The 10,077-nt window shown below is 45.3% G+C and overlaps 1 protein-coding gene across 8 annotated transcripts in view; it reads right to left on the reverse strand.

The window, feature by feature from the left end:
* dab1a (DAB adaptor protein 1a) overlaps positions 1-3,822 on the reverse strand; it is a 309,435-nt gene extending 305,613 nt beyond the window's left edge. For 5 of the 8 annotated variants that reach the window (XM_056480776.1, XM_056480771.1, XM_056480774.1 and 2 more), the window contains exon 1: positions 3,397-3,821. The gene's annotated coding sequence lies outside the window, so the exon portion shown is untranslated. Of the gene's footprint in view, positions 1-3,396 lie in introns of all 8 variants that reach the window. The other 3 variants (XM_056480775.1, XM_056480778.1, XM_056480769.1) reach the window with 2 other exon arrangements.
* Positions 3,823-10,077: the final 6,255 nt, after the last annotated feature.

Consider the following 10,077-nt stretch of genomic DNA (forward strand, 5'->3'; position numbering starts at 1 on the left):
GGAAGAAAGTAGTTCCTCATACAAAAGGATTTTAAAACTCTCTGTGTTGGATTTTCAAGATTATGCCGTCGAACTGTTGTATAAATGCAATACCACACTTGTAGCAGTGCGATATGGCTGTATATCATCACTGGTGGGACACTAAAGCAGTCGTCATTTTTTTTATTTATTTATTTTTTCATTTAATGGAAAGCCCCATTTAGGAGGTTTATAGATTAATTATTAGCTATTTGTTAGTTATGATTAAAATTGACCATAAAGTATATTCAAACCAGTATTATTTACATTCTTCTATTGATTACAAAAGAAAACAATTTAAAGAATGATGGTAATCAAGCAGCTTTTCCAAAGCAGGAAAGAAATCTGGAATGGAATTCACTGGTTACCAGTTTGACTACCAAATGTTTGTGTTCACCAGAAGAAAAAAAAACTTGTACAGGTTTTAAACGTTGTTTACGTCAATGATAGGAAATAGTATTTACCTTTAACTGATGGTTATGAGCTACATATACATTTGCAAAATACCATTATTACTGTCATTTCCAGATACCGCACATAACGTTATCCTCAAAGCTGTTCACGTCCTCTGACTTGTCAGCACATAGTACCTAAATGAATCTAAAGCAATCACTTAGCACAATTTGCAGCTTTCAGTTAGTAATTATGAGTTGTATGTGGTCACAATGTCATAATTATCATAGTTACGATAAAACATAATCAAAGCTGTTTGCTATTTAACTGTCTGGATCTCAGGAGCATCTGTGTCCTTTCTGAGCCTGATCTCAAGAGAAAATGTAAGTATTTAACGTATTGTTAAAAAAGTGGCTAGTTCGTACAGATTTGTATGATGTCGTATGAAATAAAATGTACGACTTTTCAAAAGAAGATAAGCCAATAACTCCCTATGATATGCCCCTAAAATGCCCTTTTGGAGTTTGACCAATTCATACTGAAACTTACTTATAATATTATATGAATTGAATGTAATTGTGAATTGCTGTGAGATTGTGTTGGGTTTTGCGGCTTTGAAACCATGTTCCTTTCAGCTTATTCTTCCAAACAAATAATAGTCATGAGGAAAACGCTGAATAACACTTCAAATAGCACCTATTTACTGTGTTTGTGTGGAGCCCCTTATCCATTCAGCATGAATGGATAAAATATTTGTGATAATACTCTTTATGCAAACATTGACAATGACCCCTTATTGTGACAAGCCGAAAGCCAGTTTGGTTTGCTGATAAACTCACGCAGGTCAAACAAACCTTCGTTCGTTTTAATTTTGCTTAAACATGCTGTTGCCCAGGAGATCCGTCTTGACTCAAACCCTACCTCTGAGTTCTACATTAGCGCAAAATAAACCCAGCTTGTGAAATGAATAAATGAAAACAGTGGAGAGAGCAAAACAATGTTGGCTTTGAGGGTTCCCACACTCTGTGTTCTGTCTCCATAGAGATGCACTGTTGCCTGCTGGGCCCATTGAGGCAGAAGGGGAAGGCCTACTTGCCGAAACACACAGAGAAGTCCAGAACACTGATTAGGCCACCTTTACCACAGTAATAGCACTCTAAAGTAGTATAGTGACGTAATGTGAGGGAGAGTGAGCCATCTGGCATAGGTTGGCATAGTGACTCTGACCTGATTAAGGCAGGAAAAAAAGAAATGTTTCCTTTCTTATCCTCATCTGATCTGCCTACCTAACTGCGGTGTTTAAAAGCTTGACTGTAAATGATTCAAAACAGAATTTCTGTCTGAAACAGAAATTAATCTGAAATAGCAAGATCCAGCTGGATTGAACACAAATGAACAACTGAACCAAACAAAAAGACGTGTGACATATTAACACATTAGCCACTGACCTAAAAACGAGGTGCTGTCAATGAACACCTGACACCTGGATCAGTTCAGACACAATAAGGGAGGAAAAATACAGCTTGTGACCGCAGATTTATCTGTCATCAATAGTAACATGGAGGCATCTCCTATATGTAATGTACGGGTCAGCGTTGCTGTTGAAAAAAAAAAAAAAAACAAGAAGCTAGCTGCATTTGACTTCACTTGAAAGCATTTGATAAATGTTCTTCGTACATTTGTGAAATTCCCCATATATTCACAGAGTAGATGCGTCGTAAGTCTTTGAAAAATGATGAAATGGTCGCATATAGGCTAGGTTTATGTGCTTTTTTTTTTTACCACAAGCGTTACTTCCATTGACTTCACTTGTTTTATATTGAGGTGATGTGTGCTGGCTGTGCCTTAACCCTAAAGCTAACCCCCACGACCTTTTAACTTGATGATTAGGACTTCAGCATGTGTATCAAGCATTTTTTTTACTTCTCAAAACAATGTAGGATATTTTAGCTTTAAGTCGTCCTCGTTGGACACTCCATTCACTGGTGCTTTTCTCCTTCGGATCATTGAGCTCTGATAAGCGAAACCGCACAAGAAGATAATAACACGACAATATTCGTCGTCTTTTCTACCTTATAGTAAACGTCGAGGGGCTCGTTTTTCTTTTAACAACTATCTCATTCAGAGCGACCACAACCGGCAGTCCACAGGCGGTCAGAAGAGGCTTCTCTCAGTCAGCGTACATCTCTCACGCACGCGCTCCCGTTTCTACCGTTTCAAACAGTGTGGGACGTACTCTCGCCTAAAAAGAGTCCCGTTTAACGGGGTCGGCGGTGCCCCAAGTCAGTTGTCAAATTCTTAGAGTGCGAGTAACGGAATTCTCGCCGCCCGGTGGTTCCCTGTTACACACACACGCACACGAGCGCGCCCGCGCGCACACGCATACAGGCAGTGCGATTATAATGCGGGATTCTGCTGCCGCGGAGCCCCTGCGGACCGTTCAACCCGCCCGAACCTCACAAACAAAACGTACACATTTAGCGTAATACGCTTCGACATACTGACATCTCACGCTCTTTAACACTCGTGCGTTTTCACCCGAGCGGGAATGCTGAGCTCCTTTCCACTGCAGTTTCCAACGAGTATGCGCATACAGCACTAATTAAGTGTATATACCAGCTCTGCACGGCTGTGAATGAAATGGGTGATACATATGAAGCGTTGTAGTAAATCTCAGTTGATGAATGGCTCTCGTGCGGGGCAGAACATGGATGTCAATGCAGCAAACGCCGCTCCTCTCCATACGCGCGTGGACGCATGATCACCGTCAACTGGTGGCAGTTGGTTCCGCTCATTTCCTCGCAAGCCAAATGCGTGGTAACTGTTTAATATCTCTCCAATCGCTTTAGATGCGTGAATTCAAACAACCGACACAACTCCATCACCGGAGCGCGGAGAGACGTCCTCGCGTTCCACATGGCCAAGTTTCACCGCAACAGCGCCGTTTCTCTTTCCATATGTCATCCACAAGACAAACCTTCTTACCTTTAAAGTGGTGCGTTCAGATTCCATACTTCTCATGATAAAAATCCACGCGCAATCACTCCGTATCCAGTCTCTACCGTCTGTAGAAGAGCAGTAATCCACTTTCCCATGCCGGGGACAGACAGCCACAGACCTGGACTACATCCTTTCTATCGCACACCAAAACTGATGGGATTTTTGCGCTTCTTTTCCCCTTTACCCTGTTCTTTCTCTCCGCTGCTCCAGCTGAAGTTGCCTGGTTACCTCTCTCTAAAAGCGCCGCTCCCGCAGCCAATCACGAGCGCGAGTGCGCGTTAACCCGTCGCGCGCCGCGCTGTCCTGGTTTCTTGGTTTCAGGGGAAAACGCAAGGAGTGGGAGGGGTGAGCGAGAGTTTTCGATGCCAAAAAGCTAAGATGTGCAAAAGAATATAAAGACAAAAAGGATGCGTTTTGGGGGATGGATGAGAGCTTAGAAACGAACCGCGTCTTATTTGCTGAGGACTCAACATGCACGAGCGCTTCATTTGTGCACCAGCAGCAGAGTGAAGAACAGGTGCACAGGGGGCGCGCAGAAGCAACCTCATACTCAGACACATTCAGCCATGTAGAGGAAAAAAGTTGGTAAGAACATATCACAAGTAGACAAAACAGAGGTACATGTATAAAAACAAACCATATCATATGAATAACTCTCTCAATTTCTTTTTCTTTGTTGTAAAATTAACGGATGCAGATTTGTACGCCTGTTATACTGACACTATTTTAACACAATAATCAGGCCGTGAATAAGGAGCTGGTTTATTATTTACACATTATTAAAAACATTTGGAGGTTGTTTTGTTCCCTGCAGTATAGGCTGTATGTAGGTCGAAGACGAAAGGAGATTTTAAAGCATCAAAACAAACAACAACAAAAATACCGTGTAATCCGCAGTAGATCCTGTTTAAATGTATTGGTAATCAATCGATCAATCAAGCAATCAATCGACTTAAGTGTCATAGTTATATCAAAAATCTATCAGGTTCATTTGATGACAGCAGACTACATTTAAATGATCACAGTGCAACAGCAAAAAATAGCATTAATTTTAATTTTAGATTTTTAAACTTTGTTATCTATTTGTCAGCAATGCATTTTTAAGCATTTCAATTCAGTAAATTTACTGATAAATAACTTATTTTATACAGTAAGTAGCCTAAGTTGAAGATTTATATATATATATATATATATATATATATATATATATATATATATATATATATATATATATATATATATATATATATATATTATAGCTGGAAGAGCATCTGCTGTATAAAACATATGCTGAATGCTGAATAAGTTAACAAACCTAGAATAATGAAGGAACTAAGCCGAAAAGAAAATGAATGAATAAATATATTATATAGAGAATATATATATATATATATATATATATATATATATATATATATATATATATATATATATATATATATATACAGTTGAAGTCAAAATTATTAGCCCCCCTTTGATTTTTTTTTAATATTTCCCAAATTATTTTTAACAGAGCAAAAAGTTTTCACAGTATGTATGATAATATTTTCTCTTCTGTACATACATATATATATATATATATATATATATATATATATATTGTCATGGATTGGTCAGGCTCTCACGACCCCCACTCACGAAGATCACCATCACCTGACTTCTAATGAGCACACAGCTGCATCACATTCACGAGCACCAGATAAAAGCACAGCACTCCAGTCGCTCATTGTCCGGGCTCGTCTCGACGAAAGCGGACAACTGAGCGACCACTCAGCGTAGTCATCCTCAGCTAAACAAACGATTTACTTACCTGTTCTCTTTGTATTCCTCCTAGTCTTCCTGGTCCTCCCGAATCGTCCTGTCTTCCAGTCCTTCCAAGTCTGTGTCATCCTCTGTCAGCTGTATCTGGTGTGTGCTGTCCATCCTCGTGTATTCCTGTTACCCAGCCACGGAGGAAAAGACCCCAACATCATTCCTGATCCTCCTGGCTATCCTTCATGTGCTCCTTGTTGTCATTCAATAAACACCCTAACGTTTCCTTACCTCTGTCTCCTGTCCGCTTCATAACAGAAGCCCGGACCCATAACGACGACAACATGAGCACCCTCGATCACTTTCAAGAGCTGGTGGACCAGTTGAAGCGGATTCTACAGCCACCAGCTCCACTTTCCAACGCACCACCAGCACCGAGCACTTCCGCCTCCACAGTTTCTTCTTCGGCCCTTCCTTCCAGTCCCATGGCCCGACCAGCGCCCTACTCAGGCGGAGCGGGGGAGTGCAATGGTTTTCTGTTACAATGTTCCCTCATATTCGAAATGCAACCTTCTCTATATCCCACAGATAAGTCAAAGATCGCCTACATCGTATCACTACTCTCTGGACCTGCACTTAAATGGGCTGAGACGATCTGGAACCAAGCCGGGCCGGTCATGAATTCCATCACTACCTTCACGGAGTATTTCAAAGAGGTGTTTGGACGTTCTGATGGGGAAGTAGCCGCTGGAGAGCAGCTGTATCATCTAAAGCAAGGTACTCTATCTACACAGGAATATGCTCTCCGGTTTCGCACTCTAGCAGCTGCAAGTGGATGGAATGAGAGATCGTTGTTGACCACGTACCGGCTCGGCTTGGAACCCACTCTCCGAATCCAGCTGGCCACATTAGATGATACAATGGGTCTGGAGAGATTCATCCAACATTCTCTCCGATGTTCCGATCGTCTCCGTTCCTATCAACAGGACACCATCACCCCCTCGTCTGCACTCCTCCAATCGCCTGAGTCAACAGCCTCTCCAGAACCAGAACCCATGATAATAGAGTCTGGAAGACTGACATCAGCGGAACGACAGAGGAGGCTGACCCGGGGTCTGTGTCTATACTGCGGTGTCAGTGGACACACCCGTATGGAGTGTCCCCTTCGTCCCATTCGGACTTCAGTGAGTGTATTCAGTACGAATATTGAACAATGTAAACCACTTACTACCACCGTACAAATAACTACTGCCTCTATTTCTCTCCTTGTCACAGCCCTCATCGACTCCGGGTCAGCAGGGAACTTCATCTCCCAATCCCTCTGTCGTCAACTCCACCTCCGTACTGAGGCGTCCTCGCATATATACCAGATACAACCGATAACCCAGTGCACTCGATCTTCGACCCGTATCCATCGACAATGCGAAGACATCCTTCTTCAAGTGGGGCTGTTACATCAAGAGAGGATTCAATTTCTGGTTCTGGAGGGTTGCAAATATGGACATCATTCTAGGGCGCCCGTGGCTGGTGAAGCACGATCCCATCATCTCTTGGGGCACAGGAGAGATAAAGAAATGGGGATCTGGATGTACACCTACCTGTTTTCCAAATCTCCCTCTTCAAGGTCGGAACCCCATTTCTTTGTTTGCAACATCGGTCGAGAGCCCTCCTGAGAAGCAGTCTATCCACATTCCTAAGGAGTACAGCTCCTTTCATGATGTCTTCTGCCCCAAGAGAGCTTCCCAGCTACCGCCGCATCGGCCATGGGACTGCGCGATCGACCTAGTTCCAGATGCCCAGTTGCCAAGAGGTAGGATCTACCCGCTCTCGCTTCCAGAGAATCAGGCAATGGAAGATTACATAAGGGAGGCTCTGAGTCAGGGGTACATACGTCACTCAAAATCACCAGCCGCCTCAAGCTTCTTCTTTGTGGCCAAGAAGGACGGAGGGCTGCGTCCATGCATCGACTACAGGGTCCTAAATAACGGTACAGTAAAATACCGATATCCCCTTCCTCTGGTACCAGCCGCTTTGGAACAGCTCCGAGAAGCTAAAGTCTTCACTAAATTGGACCTCCGCAGCGCGTATAATCTGATAAGAATACGTGAGGGGGACCAATGGAAGACAGCATTCGTGACCCCTACTGGCCACTATGAATATGAGGTCATGCCTTACGGTCTGGTCAACGCCCCCTCCGTATTCCAAAACTTCATTCATGAAGTCCTCCGGGAGTTTCTTCACCACTTTGTAATAGTGTACATAGATGACATCCTCATTTACTCCCGGAGTGAGGCCGAACATCGCCAACACGTTGCGGAGGTCCTACACACATTGAGAGAACATCACCTCTACCTCAAAGCGGAGAAATGCTCATTCCACCAGAAGTCGATTCATTTCTTGGGATACATCATTGATCAAACCGGTATACGTATGGATGGGAAGAAAATTGAGGCTGTTCTATCCTGGTCAGAACCCACTTCCATTAAGGAGCTCCAGAGGTTTCTTGGGTTTGCTAACTTTTATAGACGGTTTATCAAGGACTACAGCAGGATTACATCACCTCTCACTAATCTCCTCAAGGGTAAACCCAAAGGACTGGAGTGGACCAAAGAAGCAGCCGCAGCCTTCCGCCTTCTTAAGAAGGAGTTCACAAGGGCCCCACTCCTGACTCATCCTGACCCAAATCTTCCTTTCGTGGTGGAAGTGGACGCATCCACCACCGGCGTCGGGGCAGTATTATCTCAACATCATGATACACCGCCCCGACTGCATCCCTGTGCCTATTTCTCTCGGAAGTTGAGCCCGGCGGAGCAGAATTACAGCATAGGAGACAGGGAGCTGCTAGCAATCAAGCTAGCCTTGGAGGAGTGGCGTCACTGGTTGGAGGGAGCCAAACATCCGTTCCAGGTGATCACAGATCACAAAAACCTCCAATATATCAAAGAGGCCAAGAGACTATGTCCACGTCAAGCCAGATGGTCACTTTTCTTCTCACGTTTTGATTTCTCCATTTCCTATCGTCCAGGACCCAAGAATCTAAGAGCAGACGCTCTCTCTCGTTTACACGAGCATCACGATCATGAAGAACTCCCAACGAAGATTCTTCCCGAACACATCTCCATTTGTCCGATCACCTGGAACGCTCCTCCGGTCGTTGCCACTCCGGAAGCCCCTGCTCCGCCGGGATGCCCTCCTCATCGGCAGTTCATACCACCTGAACACCGGGTAGATCTGATCCACTCCTTACATACCTCGCTAGGCACTGGACATCCAGGGATCAACAATACTCTCTCGCTAGTATCCCAACGATTCTGGTGGCCAAACATGGCAAGGGATGTGAGGCAATATGTTCAGGGCTGTAAGGACTGTGCCCAATCCAAGAGCCCACGTCATCTACCCGCTGGAAAGCTCCATCCCTTGCCGATTCCGAACCGTCCCTGGTCACACCTAGGAGTGGACTTTATCACTGATCTCCCTTCGTCAGAAGGTAATACCTGTATTCTAGTCATAGTAGATAGATTCTCAAAGTTTGTCAAACTAATCCCTCTGAAAGGTCTTCCCACAGCCTTTGAAACAGCCGACAATATCTTTAATCAAGTCTTCAGGTCATTTGGTATTCCAGAAGATATTGTGTCGGACAGAGGTCCACAGTTCATCTCACGTCTATGGAAAGCCTTCTTCAAGCTCCTAGGTGGGGCCGTCAGCCTCTCTTCTGGATATCATCCCCAAACCAACGGGCAGACAGAGAGGAAGATTCAGGAGGTGGGACGGTTCCTGAGGACCTTCTGCAGTGGTCACCAGAGCTCCTGGAGCCAGTATTTGGGCTGGGCAGAATATGCCCAAAATTCACTGCGGCAACCCTCCACCGGACTCACGCCATTCCAGTGCGTCCTGGGCTTCCAACCACCGCTCTTTCCCTGGGATGGCGAACCATCTGATGTCCCCGCAGTGGATCACTGGTTCCGGGAGAGCGAGAGAGTCTGGGACGAGGCTCATCAACATCTGCAGAGGGCAGTCCGTCGAAGCAAGGTAACCGCCGATAGAAGAAGGTCTGAAGAACCCAGATACACACCCGGACAAAGGTGTGGCTATCCACCCGGGACATACGCATGCGACTGCCCTCTCGCAAGTTAAGTCCCCGATTTGTTGGTCCCTTCACCATCGTGGAACAGGTTAACCCCGTCACCTACAAACTACAATTACCCTCTCACTACCGTATTCACCCTACATTCCACGTATCACTCCTGAAACCCTATCACGATCCTGTTCTTCCCTCCACAGAGCCTGACCACGAAGAGGACCCCCCTCCTCCACTGCTCCTAGAAGAAGGAGCCGTCTACGCAGTGAAGGAGATCTTGCGTTCCCGACGTCGTGGTGGCCAGTTGGAGTACCTGGTGGACTGGGAAGGGTACGGCCCCGAAGAAAGGACATGGGTTCCCAGAGCTGATATTCTCGATCCTAGTCTCATGGTGGAGTTTCATGAGAGCCACCCTGAGTTCCCAGCGCCTAGAGGCAGAGGGAGACCACCACGGCGTCGGAGGTGTCGGCCCTCAGGAGCGGGCCCTGGGGGGGGGGGTACTGTCATGGATTGGTCAGGCTCTCACGACCCCCACTCACGAAGATCACCATCACCTGACTTCTAATGAGCACACAGCTGCATCACATTCACGAGCACCAGATAAAAGCACAGCACTCCAGTCGCTCATTGTCCGGGCTCGTCTCGACGAAAGCGGACAACTGAGCGACCACTCAGCGTAGTCATCCTCAGCTAAACAAACGATTTACTTACCTGTTCTCTTTGTATTCCTCCTAGTCTTCCTGGTCCTCCCGAATCGTCCTGTCTTCCAGTCCTTCCAAGTCTGTGTCATCCTCTGTCAGCTGTATCTGGTGTGTGCTGTCCATCCTCGTGTATTC

This window comes from Danio aesculapii, chromosome 20 (genome assembly GCF_903798145.1).
Source record: "Danio aesculapii chromosome 20, fDanAes4.1, whole genome shotgun sequence".
Classification (NCBI taxonomy): Eukaryota; Metazoa; Chordata; class Actinopteri; order Cypriniformes; family Danionidae; genus Danio; species Danio aesculapii.